The following is a 16,300-nucleotide window of genomic DNA, read 5'->3' as shown; positions in this document are numbered from 1 at the left end:
AAGCCTTTATAAGGCTTGTCAGCATGGTGGATTGGCCTTCCCTAATATTGAGATTTTTTTAGGTCTTAATTATATTAAAGCAATTGTTGTTTTGTTGGGTAAAGGGAATAAAGGGGCGTATATGGTGAAATATTCTGCTGGTTGGATGCTGTATGGTTTATGTTGGAGGAAGAGAGACGCGAGTGTCCCAGTGGCTTTTAAGTGCCCTATTTGGTATGAGGTGATTGAGAAGTTTGTGAGGAAGCATGATTTGTTGAGTGTGCCGATGAATGAGTTCAGGGAAACTAAGAAGGTGGCAAAAAGAATCAACGTAAATGAGGTTGAGTGTGATATAGTTGGGTTGAGAGGGAATGAGGTTTCTGATGCTTGGAAAAAGTTAGATACGTACGGGATGTCAAATAAGCAGAAGGATGTGGTATGGATGTGTTTGCATAATATTTTACCTGTGAGAGATGTGCAGAAGAGAAGAGAGTTGATTAGAACCGATGTGTGTCCAAGAGTGGGATGTGGGGGTTGTGAGACTGTGAGGCATGTTATGTGGGATTGTGACTTTGCTTACAGTGTATGGAAGTGTGTGGGTGGATTGTGTAAAAGTTTGGCTGGTGTGAATTTCATTGATTGGCGTGTGGCGATGTTTGGTATCGGTGCTTGTAGCCGGGTAAAGGATAGGGTGTTGTGGTTAATTATGGTGTGCGTGATGGAGAGCTTGTGGGATGTAAGGAATCTTGGTTTGTTTAGGAGGAAATCTTTATCTGTGAATGAGTGTGTCAGATTAATTCTTTCTAGGTTGTACCTAATATACAAGTTGGACAGCAGAGGCGGTGGTGGTACAGATGCCGAGGGTATTTGGAAGTTTAAGAAGTGGCATTACCTTATCAAATATCAGTAAGGTCTTGTTGTGTAACTAATTTTCTGAATTTATGCAGGATGTTAACTGTGTATATTTTTGTTACATTTTTGCTGAATAAATAGAACCATGATGATGATATGTTTTACTTAGCAAACTTTTGAGTGGTATCATACTGTTTGCTATAAAACTAACCTGAATGGTTAAAAAAAAAAAAAAAAAAAAAAATCTGTTCTTATCAGTTTAATATCTGATACGTCCCCTATTTGGGGACCATATATTAAATGGATTTTTGGAACAGGGAGATGGAAGAAGAGCTTGCTCTGTCCACTCCACGCATTGACCCGTTATTGCAGTATCTCCGGGACCAGTGCACTCCTTCTCTGATCCAGTTTCTAAAAACAGATTGAATTGAAATCAGCGCGAGTTGTCTTTTAACCCTTTATGTGAATTGATTTCAGGGTCAAAGAAGCACTTTTCTCAGGCCAAGTGTAGCATTTTGTTTGATTTCTCCTGGCCAATTGCAACATTTTCTGCGCCTTGCCTGGCCTTGCTTTCACCTATGTCTGTCAAACATTGCATTGCATTCAATATGCAATCAATCAATCAATCAATCAATCAATTTGTCTTTACTGGTTGCTGCAACAGGTGTGTTAAGATTTAGGCCTTTCTTACAGTGTTGCAAATATACTGTGTCGGCTACCAAACTAGGCCCCTGCTGTCTGTCAGCACTTGCTATTTAAATTGAAGTATCCAATGAGTAGTTCTGCCATACATACTGCATTTCTGACCGCAGGAATTCTTTTTTGAAACATTGTCTCCCTCTTGTGGACCACCGGCTTTTCAATGCGTTGTATTATATGCATTTTTAAAAGAAAAAAATAAGTAAAAATGGTGCCTGTGCTGATCTTGAATAGGCTTGTCTTGTCCATCTACACCTGTGTGTGTGTGTGTGTGAGCATTCTAATGCTTTTCACCAACCAGGTGCGCTGCCCGCAGTAGATGATAGAATCTTAGCACGGAACATTCATGTGCTGTCACAATGGGGCTGGCTGGAGGGTGTGGTCAAAGTAGGCGGAGTTATGCAGATTCAAAACGCGTCTTGCACAGCTTGAACAAACACTCACACACAGACAGACAGACAGACAGACACACACACTCTCCGTCTCTCACACACAGACACACATACACAGCAGAACTGTCATTGACAGCAGAACTGTCATTGAGAAGGCCTCCAGAGTTTCTGAAAATGTCCTCCCTGCGGCGGCAATCTTTTGCTCTGTCTCCACAATGGGTATTGGTGGTGGGCCTTGGTGCGGCCCACGGGGCACAGCGGCTTCAGTATCGCTTCTCGGCCTCATGGCTGCGATCAATCAGTCTAACTGAGAGATTGTAGTCAGGTCGGGTGCTTTCGGTACCCTCTCTCTCGGCCTGGGGGGATCGCTCCTCTTCGGAGGGGCTTCACCCCCCTGCTGCTATAGGGAGAGAGGATTAGTCCGGAGCAACGAGTTGCGATCGCCTTAAAAGGGCGCTAGCCTTTTTTTGTGTGTTTACAGCTGGAGTTCTTTTTCGGAAGGATGCCGGCTGCACTTACCTTTGCATCGGGAGAACCCCGGATGAGGAACACGGTCCGTATCGAGGTCTTGGAGAGATACAGGAAGGAGAAAGAAATCCGCTACGTTTGCAACACCGTCCTTCTTGGGATCCTGGAGTTCGGCAGAGAGGACATCTTCTGTTTTCAGGACAATGAGCAGAAAGGTACTTATACTATTACCTTTAGGAGCCATGGTTGTTGTCAGCAGTTGGTCCAAAAGGTGAATGACAACATCTGTGCTGATGAACTGGAGGGCCTGGTCTTCTCCCTGCTTTTCGTCCAAGAGGAGGTACAAATGATTGTTTTCTTTCCAAATCCTTTTGTTGAAGTATTGGACATTTTAACCTGTTTGCGTCGCTATTGCGATGAAGTAACCTTTCAAGGGAATGTTAAAAACGCCGTTGGTTTCTGGTGTGGCAAGCGGAAATTCCTGGTGCGGCTGAAGAAAAATCCTGAGGGCTTTGGAGGAACAGAGCATCCCCCCTCTACCATCACCATTGGGAAGAGCCGTGGCTACTTATTCTACACAGGTATGCCTATGTATTGCAGGAACTGTGGCAAGATGGGGCATACCCAAGGTAATTGTGTGGAAAGAAGGGCATTCCGCTGCAATAATTGTGGCCAACTCGGACACTTAATGAAGGATTGCCCTCAAAAGAAGGCTTGTAACCTATGCGGGGAGGATGGACATATGTTCCGAGGATGCCCACATAGGACCAAAGTCCGTACGTATGCAGAGGCGGCTGAGAGACCCGTGCCAAGGCAGGAACCAGCTATTGTCCCGGTCCATGCTGTGCTGAATATCCCAGAGACCGGAGTAAGGCCTGAGCCAAGTCCCACTGTTCCTACAGCAGGGGAGGCGGCTGAGAAGGCCAAGGGCGCAGAGGAGAAGGTGGGGACGGAGCAGGAGTGTGGTGGCCCTCAGGGAGGCCCTCCTGTGTCGAAGTCCCGGAAAAAGGGCGGAGGGCGGACCACCCAGAGACTGGAGCAGGGGGACTCTCCCGTTGGGGAGGTAACCCTTGTGTCGAAGGTCTCGAATGAGACTGGTGTGTTGGAGCAGAGCGCCCCCACTATGTTGGCGGTGGGGGGCACTGTGGCGAAGACCCCAGTCTTTCCCAGGGACTCGAGCCAGCAGACCACAGTTTTTTCTCCTACAGGTGATGGTGTGGATACGGTCATCGTGTCAGATCTGGAGGTCCCCCAGGAAGTAAGAGGCCATGTAGCTATCACAGAGGACGACTGCACGAGTGAGCTGTCTGAGCCGTCTGGAAAGAAGCTGCGGGGGGATACTCTTCTGGAGGCCAATCCAGAATCTCCGGATGTGTGTTTTCCCAGCGGAGACATGTGGCTGAACACGGACTCTTCTGGGTATCCACTGCCTGGTTCCTCGGATCCCCAGAACATTGACTCTCTTCCTTCACTGCCAGAAGTGATTGATGATTACATGGAAACCATTGAGGATAGCTCTCCTCCCCCATGACATAAATGCCATCCATGAGGTGTCTCTCACTTAATGTGAGATCTCTAAAGAGCCCTGTCCGCAGGGCTGCTCTTTTTGATTTTTTTGAAACATTAGACTTTGACATATGTTTTTTACAGGAGTGTGGTCTGCAGCATGGAATCCGGTATAACGAGATAAAAAAGGACTGGAAACTAGGGCCCTCTGTATGGTCGGGCTCAAACGAGAACAAGTCTGCTGGTGTGGGTCTGCTCTGCCGAGGTAATAACATCATCATCTCCTCTGTTACTGAGATTGTACCCGGCAGAGCTATCCTAGTACATTTGTGTTTTAATAATTTTAATTTCCGTGTCATTAATGTGTACGCTCCACCAGATAAACAGGAGCGTATACGTTTGTTTGAAATTTTACCGGTTTTCTGTGTAGGGTCATCTCCTCTCTTAATAGCCGGGGATTTTAATTGCCTGAATGTGAATGAGCGCCGAGGAGGGGGTGACCCAATCCGTAAGATAGATAAGTCGTGTTTTTTACTAAATAGCTTGCAGACTGATTTTAAGTTATGCGATGCCTGGAGGTCGCTTTCGCCGACGGACCCAGGATTTACATGGTCCGGTCGGGGAGTGGCTTCCAGGATCGATTTTATGTTTTTATCTGAGGATTTTAGCCCTGTACAATTTGTTTTAATGCCTAATTTATTCTCTGATCATAAAATTTTAAGCTTAAAGATAGAGTATCAAGGAGAGCTGAGGATAAATAGAGGTTTATGGCGCCTGGGAGTCCATTTGCTGGAAGACCCTCAGGTGAGGTCAGACTTCTGTAACGCCTACCAGGAATGGAGACAGCTAAGGCCTCCATATATTAAAATCCTATCCTGGTGGGAAGTGATCAAAGATAAAATAAGGTTTTTTTTTATCAGGGCTGGAAAGAGGAAGGCGCGGCTGAAAAAGCAGATTTATGTAAATTTAAATATGAGACTGCAAACTCTCCATAAATTTAAAGAGATAGGACTAGAGGTGGAAGATGATATTGCAAGCCTAAAAACTGAAATACAATTGTGCCTAGATCAAAAAGGTAAAGAAATAATTTTTAATTCCAAAGTGAAACATTTAGAAGAAGGTGAGAAGTGTACACGTTTCTTTTTTAAAAAAGTGATGGAGAAAAAGGAGACGATCACCTGTCTTGATGGAGAAACAACTGTGGAAGGTATGAAGAAGGTGGCTTTTAATTTTTATAGAGACCTTTTTAGTAAAAAAAGTGTAAATAATGTGTTTTTACAAGATGCTCTTAATATCCTAGATTTTAAGTTAAGTTCTGTAGACCAGGGGTTTTTAATAGATGATGTCAGCATGGAAGAACTTTTTAGTGTTTTTAAAAGTTTTTCAAAAGGGAAAGCCCCAGGAGCAGATGGTCTACCTGTTGAATTTTATTTGACTTTTTGGGATGTTTTAAAGGAGGATCTTTTAGCACTTTTTAAAGAGGTTTATGTGTTCAGAGCTGCCGAAGTCATGGAGGAGGGGGATAGTGTCCTTAATTTATAAGAAAAAGGGCGCTCGTGATGACCTCAAGAATTGGAGGCCTATCACCCTCCTCAACATGGATTATAAAGTTTTAGCCAAAATTATTGCTTGTCGTTTTAAAACTGTTATTAATAAACTGATACAACCCGAACAAGTATGTGGAGTACCAGGGAGGAATATTGCTGAGATTTTAAATGTGATCAGAGATGTAATATGGTACTCTAGGGATAGAAGTCAGAGCCTGGCCCTGTTGGCGCTGGACTTTGAAAAGGCGTTTGACAGGGTCTCGCATGAGTATCTTTTTAAAGTTTTAAAACAAATGGCGATCCCCGACATGTTTTTATCTCGTATTATGATTTTATATAATAATGTGTTTTCTCAAATTTCTGTCAATGGCTTTTTAACAGATTTTATCCCGTTGGAATCCGGAGTGAAGCAGGGGTGTCCATTATCCCCAATTCTTTTTATTTGTGCTATGGAACCCCTGCTGTGTATGATCCGGAGAGACAAAGTGGTCCGAGGGGTTCCTATTCCGGGTGGAGGAGGGGCCCAAGTCAAAGTATTTGCCTACATGGATGATGTTACTGCCATCTGTACAGATCCTGCTTCACTCCGGAGAGTGGTAATGTGCACCAATTTTTTTAGTCAGGCTTCAGGTTTTAAAATGAATTTTAATAAAACTGAATGTTTGATTTTGGGTTCCTGGGATACAAATGACCTACCAGCAGTAAAATTGAAGCACGACAATGTTAAAATCTTGGGAATTGTATTTGACGCTAAAAATGATGGACACGTGAGCTGGGAGGAGGTACAACATAAAATAGTGAAAAAACTCTCCTTCTGGAATTTGAGAAGCTTGTCAATTGAGGGAAAAATTTTAATCATTAAATCTGTTTTGTTGCCAATGATGCTTTATATTGCCATGGTCTATCCTCCTTCTGAGTTGATGCTAAAAAAACTAACTCGATGTATTTTCATGTTCATTTGGGGATCAAAAATGGAAAAGCTGAGGCGAACGGAGATGTATAAAAAACAACAAAATGGAGGAAAAGATGTCCCTGACTTACATCTGTATTTGTATGTAAATTTCTTTTGTTTTTGTTTTAAAGTTTTTAACACTAATTCTACTTTTAGTCTGTTTTTAAAATATACTTGTGGTTTCATTTTTAAAAAATGGTTCAGACCATGTTTATCAGCACCCATTTTATTATGCCCGCCCAAGCATTTTATTGTTTTAGAAAAGGTGATAAGGACTCATAAATTAAAGGACTTGGATGCCGATCTCCTTCTGGACAGAAGAAAATTGATGGTTCATCTGAGAAGAGAAGAAGGAGTGTCCCCTGTGAGCAACTTCTCATGGAGTAGATCCAAGCGTGTGTGGAGGAACGTCTTTGGAAAATTCTTGGCCAACATTCACAAAGACCTTGCATGGATGGCTGCCCGCCAGTGCCTCCCAACCAGAGACTTCCAGCATAGGAGAGGCCTGGCGGCGCGGGCAAAGTGCCCAAGAGACTCTTGCCGAGAGGATGAGACTGTTTTACACCTTTTTTGGAACTGCTGTTTTGCACAAGAACTTTGGGGGAGATTTGGGATACTTTTAAAATGGGTTTGTGGTCTTAAAGATTTTAGCTATGAGTATGTTTTATATGGACTTTTTAATTGCCCCACTACACACCAGTTCAAAATATGCTGGTGTATAATAAACTGTGCCAAAAATGCAATCTGGAAAGTGAGAAACATTCTACTTTTTAACCGTGATTTTATCTCTGTTAATGATTGTATTAAATTGGCTTTTAGTGAAATGTTTATTTATTTTTTAAAGGATGTTAAAGATGTGGGGAAGAAAGAAGCGAATCGTAGATGGTGTTTTTATATGTGGAATACTGTTTTATATTAAGTTGTTTCATGTTGTTGTATTTTATTATTGTAATTTTTTATGTTTCTTTTGCACAAAAGGTTTCAAATTTTCTTGTTCTATGTCTTATGACTAAATAAAATTTTGTTGAAACCTTATCTGTTCTTATCAGTTTAATATCTGATACGTCCCCTATTTGGGGACCATATATTAAATGGATTTTTGGAACAGGGAGATGGAAGAAGAGCTTGCTCTGTCCACTCCACGCATTGACCCGTTATTGCAGTATCTCCGGGACCAGTGCACTCCTTCTCTGATCCAGTTTCTAAAAACAGATTGAATTGAAATCAGCGCGAGTTGTCTTTTAACCCTTTATGTGAATTGATTTCAGGGTCAAAGAAGCACTTTTCTCAGGCCAAGTGTAGCATTTTGTTTGATTTCTCCTGGCCAATTGCAACATTTTCTGCGCCTTGCCTGGCCTTGCTTTCACCTATGTCTGTCAAACATTGCATTGCATTCAATATGCAATCAATCAATCAATCAATCAATCAATTTGTCTTTACTGGTTGCTGCAACAGGTGTGTTAAGATTTAGGCCTTTCTTACAGTGTTGCAAATATACTGTGTCGGCTACCAAACTAGGCCCCTGCTGTCTGTCAGCACTTGCTATTTAAATTGAAGTATCCAATGAGTAGTTCTGCCATACATACTGCATTTCTGACCGCAGGAATTCTTTTTTGAAACATTGTCTCCCTCTTGTGGACCACCGGCTTTTCAATGCGTTGTATTATATGCATTTTTAAAAGAAAAAAATAAGTAAAAATGGTGCCTGTGCTGATCTTGAATAGGCTTGTCTTGTCCATCTACACCTGTGTGTGTGTGTGTGTGAGCATTCTAATGCTTTTCACCAACCAGGTGCGCTGCCCGCAGTAGATGATAGAATCTTAGCACGGAACATTCATGTGCTGTCACAATGGGGCTGGCTGGAGGGTGTGGTCAAAGTAGGCGGAGTTATGCAGATTCAAAACGCGTCTTGCACAGCTTGAACAAACACTCACACACAGACAGACAGACAGACAGACACACACACTCTCCGTCTCTCACACACAGACACACATACACAGCAGAACTGTCATTGACAGCAGAACTGTCATTGAGAAGGCCTCCAGAGTTTCTGAAAATGTCCTCCCTGCGGCGGCAATCTTTTGCTCTGTCTCCACAATGGGTATTGGTGGTGGGCCTTGGTGCGGCCCACGGGGCACAGCGGGTTCAGTATCGCTTCTCGGCCTTTTGGCTAAGATCAAGTGTAGTGGCTTGACTGTTGCTGCACTTGGTCTGGCCTGAGGTGTCTGGGGTACCCGGTTCGTCGGCCTTGGGGGATTGTCCTCACTTAACGGTGGGGACTTCACCCCCTTGCTGCTATAGGCGTCCGGCTTAGTCCCCAGACAACGAGAGGCGATCACCTACCTGACACTTCGGTGTTGAAGGGTCTTTTTGAGGAGGAGTGGAGACTTTTCTTGAGGAAAATGGCTGCAACTTCGCAGGATAGAGGATCGGAGGAGGTTCCTGGATTTTCTAAAGTGCAGAATTCCATTCGGCTATATGTGCAAGAGAACTTTCGTGTTCAGAAGGACTTCCAGTATGTGATGCGGGAGATTCTGCTGGATCTTTTTAAGGTAAAAACAGAAGATGTGTTGGCGATTATGGATTATCCCAAGAGAGGAGTGTATGACATTGTTTTTGTGGATAGAGACTTATTTGAAGATCATTTAAGAAGAATGCTTGCAACTCAGGATAAAAGAATGGAGGGAGTGGGGGTTATACCTCACTTTCCTCCTAAAGAGAAATGGGTGATAATTAAAATGTACTCTCCATTGGTAGATGAGGAGGATATAATTACTTTTTTGAAGTTTTATTGTACTTCTGTGATGCCAAAAGGGAAGATCTTCAATGAATTTGGTTTCTGGACTTCTAAATGGAAGTTTTTGGTTCGTTTTAATGAGGATCATCAGGGAAGACTTGTGTTGCCACCAGCTAGGTTTAAGTTGGGCAATGTAAATGGAGACTTTTTTTTCAGTGGTATGCCTGAGTTCTGTCGAATTTGTGGAAGATATGGTCATGAAAAAGAGTATTGTCAAGGTGGCATATGTGGTTTTTGTAAAGGAGAAGATCACGAGTCAAAGGATTGTAAAAATCGGAGGAAATGTAATTTGTGTCAAGATACTACGCATATGTTTAGAAATTGCCCAAATAGGAAGAAGAAGAATCAGAAAGAAATGGATGTAAAAGTGCTTAATGACTCTAAGGGAAAAGTGAGGAAAAGTGAAGAAAAAGTATTGGTGGTGGAAAAAAAGGTGAAAGTAAGTGGACAAAAAACAGGGGAAAAGAAGGAAGAACCTAAAGTTAAAATGGGTTCTTCATTGGATTGGGGATCAGAGGCCAAAAGTGAAATGGAAGGTGTAAGTCAAATAGAGGAAACTGTAGAAAAGGAGACACAAGGAGAGAGACAGCCTGTGCCTAGTTCGGTTTTAGACGATGATAAATATTTAAGACAGGTACATCAGAAATTGTGTGATGAGAAACGTATGTGTTATTTAGTGGACAGTGTTAGAAAAGAATTACAAAAAGACAAAGATGGCTTTCTTGGGAAGTACAGATTATTAGGGAAAATGTATGAATATTTAAATAAAAGTGTTCGGATTGAGGAAATTCAATCTGAATTTTTGGGATGGGTTGGGGTTTATGCTTATGTTCAAGGTTTTAAGTATTATACTTGAATGTCATGTTTTGTTTTTATTGTTTATACGGTTTCAAGATGATGAAGTCAAACTCGTTTTATGTTGCGCAATGCAATTATTTGGTTTTTCGAGTTTTGATATACTGATGAAACCATATCTGTTCTTATCAGTTTAATATCTGATACGTCCCCTATTTGGGGACCATATATTAAATGGATTTTTGGAACAGGGAGATGGAAGAAGAGCTTGCTCTGTCCACTCCACGCATTGACCCGTTATTGCAGTATCTCCGGGACCAGTGCACTCCTTCTCTGATCCAGTTTCTAAAAACAGATTGAATTGAAATCAGCGCGAGTTGTCTTTTAACCCTTTATGTGAATTGATTTCAGGGTCAAAGAAGCACTTTTCTCAGGCCAAGTGTAGCATTTTGTTTGATTTCTCCTGGCCAATTGCAACATTTTCTGCGCCTTGCCTGGCCTTGCTTTCACCTATGTCTGTCAAACATTGCATTGCATTCAATATGCAATCAATCAATCAATCAATCAATCAATTTGTCTTTACTGGTTGCTGCAACAGGTGTGTTAAGATTTAGGCCTTTCTTACAGTGTTGCAAATATACTGTGTCGGCTACCAAACTAGGCCCCTGCTGTCTGTCAGCACTTGCTATTTAAATTGAAGTATCCAATGAGTAGTTCTGCCATACATACTGCATTTCTGACCGCAGGAATTCTTTTTTGAAACATTGTCTCCCTCTTGTGGACCACCGGCTTTTCAATGCGTTGTATTATATGCATTTTTAAAAGAAAAAAATAAGTAAAAATGGTGCCTGTGCTGATCTTGAATAGGCTTGTCTTGTCCATCTACACCTGTGTGTGTGTGTGTGTGTGTGTGAGCATTCTAATGCTTTTCACCAACCAGGTGCGCTGCCCGCAGTAGATGATAGAATCTTAGCACGGAACATTCATGTGCTGTCACAATGGGGCTGGCTGGAGGGTGTGGTCAAAGTAGGCGGAGTTATGCAGATTCAAAACGCGTCTTGCACAGCTTGAACAAACACTCACACACAGACAGACAGACAGACAGACACACACACTCTCCGTCTCTCACACACAGACACACATACACAGCAGAACTGTCATTGACAGCAGAACTGTCATTGAGAAGGCCTCCAGAGTTTCTGAAAATGTCCTCCCTGCGGCGGCAATCTTTTGCTCTGTCTCCACAATGGGTATTGGTGGTGGGCCTTGGTGCGGCCCACGGGGCACAGCGGGTTCAGTATCGCTTCTCGGCCTCACGGCTAAGATCAGGTGTAGTGACCATATAGTTGCTGCCTTGGTCTTGGCTGGAAGGTGCCTGGGGTACCCGGCTCTTTGGCCTGGGGGGATTGTCTCACTTATGGTGGGACTTCACCCCCCTGCTGCTATTAGAGAGCTGGATTAGTCCCCAGGCAACGAGGTGCGATCCCCCGGCGAAAGGCCGAGCCCGTCGTGACGGTAAGCCTGAGCCAAGCCTGCTGCGATGCCATGTGAGTGGCAATTTTCATCTGGCGCCGGCCAGATAAGGAACTCGATTAAGGTCGAGGTTCCGGTAACACATGTCGGTTATGATAACCCTCGAGAGTTCTACGTACAGATTCTGAGGAATCTATTGGGAGTAAAGGAGAGCGACATCTACTGCCTGCAGGAGAAGGGGCAGAGCTCGTATGTCTTAACTCTGGCAACCAAGATTGCCTGCCAAAACCTTTACGAGCGAGTTAAGGGCGAGCGTTTCAACAAGCTGTTGGAAGGAGTGGTTTTCACTGCTCTGTATGGCGAGCTTGACGTACCCCTCGTGGTACATATGTTCAATCCTCATGTGGCCCGAGAGGATATTGAACTGTTCCTGAACAGATATTGCACGTCTGTCAGGTTCACGGGGAACGTCAAAGGGAGAAGCGGTTTCTGGAACGGGAAACGACGTTTTATGGTACGTTTCAGACCTGACCCTATGGGTGTAGAAGGCCTTATGCACCCCCCCTCCACAGTGGTGCTGGGGAGAGACCATGGCTATCTGTTTTACAATGGGCAGCCGTTCAGATGTCGAAAGTGTGGCGATTTCGGTCACATGCAGAGTGACTGTAAAAATGAGCGGATGAGTCAGTGCCACAATTGTGGTAAATGGGGTCATGCCTCAAAGGACTGCAAAAACGAAAAGACCTGCAGTAGTTGCGGACAGGCTGATCACCTGTTTAGCAATTGTCCACTGCGGACAAGGTCTCATGGTGGCTCTAGGGCATCTGCGGCTAGTTCCGCAGGGGTCCCTGCTGATGCCAGCAGAGCAAGCTCAGTAGTCGCCGGTGTGAGCTTTGCGGACATCACTGCGGGTCATATGCGGTTTGACTCAGTTGAAGCTCGGACGGTACCCAAGTCTAATGACTCGGCTCCCACAGCCGTAGTGGTACCCGTGCCTACTCCTGCAGGTGTCCAGGTTCCGCCTGGCGGGGAGGGGGCACTTCCTCAGAGATATGAGAAAGATCAAAAAAAGAGGCGTGTATCCAGAGCGGTTGGTGCCATTCCTGATGCCCATCCAGAGGTCCCTGCTGATGACCATACTGACGGTAGATTGGATGCCTGCCCTGAAACCTGTCCGGAGGCCCAACCTGATGCCAATCCAGAGGGACGTCCTGATGCCTGTTTGAAGGATGGAGGCCATGAATCAACTGCTGATCCTGGAGCCGGACCTGCTGGTCACCCTGTTCCTGGGGATACATCTGGCCCTGATGGGGGTATGGACATTCCACAAGCTGCAGAGCCTGGAGAGAACCTTGCGGACCAGATGGATGTCAGTGTCAGTGGTAAGAGGAGCCGTGAGGAGACTCGGGAGGAGGAGTGCCATCCTGAGTCATCCCGTAAAATCTTTCTGGCTGTTTCCTCACAGAGTATTCTCAGCCCAGAAGGGACTAATCAGATAGAGGAATACACAGACTCCGATGATACTGCCAGTTTACTGACTGTGGCCACTTTATCACCTGCAATATCACAGTTTAATGAGTCTGATTCGGAGAGCCAAGAATCGTAAAAAAGACTTAACATGGCAGACATCCGTATTGCCTCACTGAATGTGAGAAGCCTAAAGAGCCCAACTAGGAGGGCTGCTTTGTTTGCATGGCTAATGACTTTGAGTTTTGAGGTCTTTTTCCTGCAGGAGTGTGGTATTAATCATGGACTATCATATCCCAACCTAATTAAAGACTGGACAGCAGGACCCTCTGTCTGGTCAGGGTCGAATGAAAATAAAGCTGCCGGGGTTGGGATTTTATTCAAAGGTCAAAATGTGAATATTTTATCTGTCACTGAAATCATTCCAGGTCGTGCCTTATTAATCCACGTTGTTTTAAATGGTTTTACATGTCGTTTTATGAATATTTATGCATCCCCAGAGAAAAATGAACGTGCCTCCCTTTTTAATGACATATCTTTGTTTTTAACAGGTCCATCTCCAATAATAGTGGGAGGGGATTTTAATTGTGTCATGTTGGGAGAGGGGCGGAGTGGTGGTGATGGTGTTGGAAGAACAGACAAAACGTCTAGTCTGTTAAAACACCTATTGACAGACCTTAAATTATTAGATGTATGGAGGAAGTCCCACCCTTCTGACCCAGGATACACGTGGAAGGGTAGAGGGCTGTCTTCCCGTATTGATTTTATTTTCTGTTCTAATGATGTTTTTAAATCCAGTAACGCAGGGCTGATGGAAAACATCTTTTCTGACCATGTATTACTACATACCAACCTGCAGGTTCCTGGGGATGCTAATGTAGGTAAAGGTATGTGGAAACTGAATACACTCCTTCTAGAAGATGAGTTGGTAAGGGCAGACTTTATAGCCAAATATAAAATATGGAGGGGGCGGAAACACCCAAAACAGAGTATGCTGGGGTGGTGGGAGTGTGTTAAAACTCGTATAAAAGAGTTTTTTATCAAAGTTGGCAAAAGAAAGGCACGTGAAAAAAGGAAATGTTTTAGAGATTTTAATGTCAGGCTGCAGACTCTCCATAGGCTTAAGAAGTGGGGAGTGCCTGGGGTGGATGGCGAGATGGCAAAAATCCAAATTGAAATCCATAAATTCCTGGAATGTAAGGGGAAAGAGGTAATTTTTAATGCTCGTGTAAAATATTTAGAAGAGGGTGAGTCATGCTCAAGGTTTTTCTTTAAAAAAGTCAATGACAAAAAACAAGTGATTGTGGAATTGGAAGGAGAGACTTCCACTGGGGGTATTTTAGAGAAAACCTTTAATTTTTATGATGATCTTTTTAGTAAAAAAAATATTGACGAGACCTCTTTTATTGGAAATCTTAATGTTTTATCCCAGTTTTTAAATAAGGAGGACCAGGAGTTTTTAGAAAACGATGTTTCAACATCTGAAGTTGAAACTGCCTTAAAGAGCTTTGCTAACGGCAAGGCTCCTGGATCAGACGGCCTCCCTATTGAATTTTATATTTGTTTTTGGGATATTATTAAAAATGATTTCTTACAGGTGGTTAGTGAAGCCTTTATGGCCGACTCTTTACCGTACTCATGGCGAAAAAGCATAATCACCCTCATTTTCAAAAAAGGCGATAGAACAAAACTGGAAAATTGGAGGCCCATTTCACTATTGAATATAGACTATAAAATCCTTGCAAAAATTATCTCTGGCAGATTAAAGATGGTTATTAAAAATGTGATCCATCCTGATCAGGTGTGCGGTATCCCCGGGAGATCAATCTGGGAGCACCTTAACTTAATTCGGGATCTGATCTGGTATCAAAAGGACAGAAAACAACCATTAGCGATTTTATCTTTGGATTTTATGAAGGCCTTTGATAGGGTCTCCCACTTTTATCTTTTTAAAGTTTTAGAAAGGATGGGGTTCCCTAAGTCTTTTATCCAGAAAATATCGCTTTTATACAAACAGTCATGTGCACAGGTTTTAATTAATGGGTTTTTAACTAAAGAGGTGGTGCTTCAGTCCGGAGTAAAACAAGGCTGTCCCATGTCCCCACTTTTATTTATCTGTTCCATTGAGCCACTGTTGTGCCTGCTGCGTCAGGACAAGGTGGTCAGGGGGATCTTTATTCCAGGTGGGGGTGGGCAGCAAGTTAAGGCTCTGGGCTATATGGATGATATATCAGTGTATGGTACCAGCTCAGCATCCATTAATAGAGCAATTTTAATTACGGAAATTTTTAGTGCGGGTTCTGGTTTTAAGCTAAATATTAACAAATGTGACTGTTTGATAATGGGCCTATGGGAATCAGACCCCCCCCGGGTCCCAACACAAACAGTTGGAATCAAGATTCTGGGTATCTTGTTCAACCAGGATAATGATGGTAAAGAAAACTGGGACCTGGTACTCAATAAATTGAACCAAAAAATTTCCCTTTGGCAAATCCGCAAGTTATCAATGGAGGGTAAGATTCTAGTGATTAAAATGGTATTACTTCCCATCATTTTGTATGCTGCTATGGTCTTCCCTCCAAACCCCCTCTACTTAAAGGCGCTTATGAAACCACTGTTTTATTTTCTATGGGGTTCCAAAATGGAGAAATTAAGGAGGGTGGTGGTTTGTAAAAGTAAGAAGAACGGTGGCAAGGCTTTTCCCAACCTGAAACTATTTATTTTTATCAAGTTCTTTGTTTTTTGTTATAAAAACTTGAACAATGTTGGGGCTTTCTCGTGCTTCCTGAGATACGCTACAGGATTCACTTTTAGGAAGCTAAATTTTAGCATGAATACTAACTGCCCTTTCCTTTTATCACCCCCCGAACAATACAGGGTCTTGGAAAGCACCATTTCCGAGTACGATTTAGTTCATGTTGACCGTCAGTTCCTTCTTGACCAGCGGAAGTTAACCATTATCTGTAAGGGTCACGAGGAGATGGAGGACGTGTCCAATTTTTCCATCTCCAGATGCAGGCTAGTATGGAATAATGTTGCCTGTCCAGCCCTTAGTAACTCCCAAAAGGATCTGGCTTGGCAGGTAGTTCATCAGTGCCTCCCAACAAGGGCTTTTCAGCATCATAGGGGTTTGGTGGCCAGTGCCAGATGCCCTAGAGACAGGTGTGCGCCAGAGGAGTCTGTGTTTCATTTATTCTGGGACTGCTCCTATGCTCAGGAGCTCTGGCAAACAGTGGGTACCCTCCTAAAATGGATATGTGGGGTACAGTCCCTAACCTGTGACACAATAATATACGGTATTATTAACTGCCCTACCATGAAACAAGCTCGGGTGGCATGGCTAATGATTAACTGTTTCAAAGAATCAATATGG

The 16,300-nt window shown here is 43.4% G+C and overlaps 1 long non-coding RNA gene, 1 other non-coding gene and 2 pseudogenes across 2 annotated transcripts in view; 3 read left to right on the top strand and 1 right to left on the bottom strand.

Moving 5' to 3' along the window:
• Window positions 1–16,300, bottom strand: part of LOC143769239 (uncharacterized) — a 281,786-nt gene that overhangs the window by 28,419 nt on the left and 237,067 nt on the right. The window lies entirely within an intron of this gene.
• LOC143771331 (U2 spliceosomal RNA) lies at window positions 1,020–1,228 on the top strand (annotated as a pseudogene).
• LOC143771268 (U2 spliceosomal RNA) lies at window positions 7,383–7,583 on the top strand (annotated as a pseudogene).
• On the top strand, window positions 10,129–10,318 carry LOC143771283 (U2 spliceosomal RNA). The gene has a single exon (XR_013215060.1). It is a non-coding gene; the product is annotated as a U2 spliceosomal RNA (small nuclear RNA).

The sequence above is a fragment of the Ranitomeya variabilis genome, chromosome 4 (genome assembly GCF_051348905.1).
Source record: "Ranitomeya variabilis isolate aRanVar5 chromosome 4, aRanVar5.hap1, whole genome shotgun sequence".
NCBI lineage: Eukaryota > Metazoa > Chordata > Amphibia > Anura > Dendrobatidae > Ranitomeya > Ranitomeya variabilis.
This window is presented reverse-complemented; position numbering and strand designations above follow the sequence as displayed.